The sequence below is a fragment of the Oratosquilla oratoria genome, chromosome 1 (genome assembly GCF_046742065.1).
Source record: "Oratosquilla oratoria isolate Oo_2021 chromosome 1, ASM4674206v1, whole genome shotgun sequence".
In the NCBI taxonomy this organism is placed as follows: Eukaryota; Metazoa; Arthropoda; class Malacostraca; order Stomatopoda; family Squillidae; genus Oratosquilla; species Oratosquilla oratoria.
In genome coordinates, this window is record NC_134777.1 from 66,931,960 (window position 1) to 66,934,459 (window position 2,500).

The 2,500-nt window shown below is 31.4% G+C and overlaps 1 protein-coding gene across 1 annotated transcript in view; it reads left to right on the plus strand.

Moving 5' to 3' along the window:
• Window positions 1-2,500, plus strand: part of LOC143034132 (suppressor of lurcher protein 1-like) — a 769,974-nt gene that overhangs the window by 445,072 nt on the left and 322,402 nt on the right. The window lies entirely within an intron of this gene.

A 2,500-nucleotide genomic window follows, 5' to 3' on the forward strand; every position in this document is an offset into this window, starting at 1 on the left:
ACAAACTTTCTACTCTTCATGTCGCTATCTTCAACATTTATAATGATCATTTCCACACTGTTTTTACCCTCTGTAACCTTCGTCACAATTAAGTTTTTCTTGGCCAGAAACATGACTCCTTTACCCTGTTTCTCGTCTCTATCTTTAATCCAATGATTATATAAACCATGTCCAACACTATTTGGTGGTAGTAGACCCCTTAATTTTGTCTCTGCAATTCCCATTGTGTCTGGTTTTTCTTCTGGCAGGTAATCATTTAGTCCACCTAATCCTGAGATCAATCCGTCAATGTTAGTATAAGCCACTTTTAATTTTCTTCCTTCTCCATCTCGTTTTCTGTTCCTTTCGTTTCGCTTACCCGAGCATACCATTTTCTCAGCCTCATGTCTAAGACTCTCCAATAGAACTCCTTTCTTTTGGCCTCCGTTCTCTTTGCGTTTTTTTTTTTTTTTCGCTTTCTGGTTCCTCAACATTCATTTCTCTTTTTATATATATATTGTTTTAGTGTTCACTCTTTGCTAACTTTCCTGATTTTGCTAGTATGTCTTCTACTACCATATATGACCTTGATTTTACATTTATAGGTCGATTTCTTTCTTTTGAATATTGTCCCACACTATATACTTCAATATCCTTTTCTACTTCTTGGTCTCCGTCTTGTACTTCTTTTAGATTTTTCCTGTTAATTCTTTTCCTGATTTTTCTCTCAAGTGCCTAACCATGCCATGTTTTTCCTTTAGTCCATATACAACAATACACATTTTTATTCACTGTATCTCTAATCCAATTTGCATTCTCTTTGATTACTTGAATAATTGTGTCTTTTGCATTCTCCTGTATTTGTTGTACTATTTCTTTAACAACCATCTCTTCGTTTTCTCTGTTTTCATTCCATTTCTTAAACTTTTGCAAAATTTCCTCTCCTAAATTTTCTTCAGTTCTTTTAGACATTGCCTGTATTTTGTAATTTTTTACCTTTTTTCACTATTTGGTGGTATCTTTTTTCATCTTTTCATTTTCACATTTAACCTCAGTTAGTTCTTTTTTTTATTCACTTAATTATTTATTTCACAATACTTTTTTCTATTTTCTTTCATCTTTTCATTTTCATCTTTAACCTCAATTAGTTATTTTTTATTCACTTAATTCATAATTTATTTCACAATTCTTTTTCTTTAAAGCACACACTTATTTGTTTACTTCGAAGTCCTTTCTTAAATTCATAATATCTTTCTTTAGTTCCATGAATTCCCTATTCCATGAGTTTTCTATTAAAACTCACCTCCCTTTCCACATCTATGATTCGACTCAAATTTCCTCTTTCGTACTTACCAAATCCAGGAAAATGATCGTCAGTACATAGCCTCAGCAGTCCCCTTGGCGTCTCAAGGCTTCTGTTTACATTAAGTTTCGGTATAGCGCCTCCAGAGGGCTCACGCGTTCAAGTGATTCCTTCTGCATACATGTATATATGTACGTATGTATGTATATATGTATTTACATATGTATATACATGTGTATATACATATGTGTATGTACATATGTATGTACGTATGTACATATGTTATGGATGTATGCATGCATGTATGCATGTGTATGTATGCATATATGTATGAATGATTGTGTGTATGTATGTATGTATGCATGTATGTATGCATTATGTATGCATTATCTATGTATGCATTATCTATGTATGCATTATGAAATGTATGTATGTATGTGTGTATGTATATATGTATGCATGCATATACGTATGTATGTATGCACATATGTATGAATGTATGTATATATGTATGTATGCATTATGTATGTATGCACTCTGTATGTATGTATGTATGTATACATGCATGAATGTATGTACATGTGTATGTACAGTATGTATGTGTGTATGTGCGTATATGCATGTATGTATGTATGTATGTATGTATATATGTATGTATGTGTATGTATGTGGTACGTATGCATATACGATGTATATCTATACAACTGATTAGGCACCAAAGATATAAAGATACTCTCATAGAGCCGTTGCGGAAAGAATAGAACAGAAAATATACAAATTCATATGACATTTTGCTTTCTCTGACACTTATGAATTTATTTTTATAACTTATTAATTTTAGATGAATATATCTATTATAATTACGATATTCAACTACAGCGATTATAGAATATATATAGAATATATAAATATATTAGTGTGTATACCTGCATGCGTTATCCTAATTCAAACATCTAGGAGAACATTTTCATAACCTGCACGTATTTATACGAATGGGCACACAAAATTATAATTCAATGTAATGTACCATACGTGGAATTATTATGTTGCGCGTGGTATTTGTGGCAGTATTATATGTACCAATATCATATATGTATATCGGTATACATAAACACACACACACACACATATATATATATATATATATATATATATATATATATATATGTGTGTGTGTGTGTGTGTGTGTGTGTGTGTGTGTGTGTGTGTGTGTGTGTG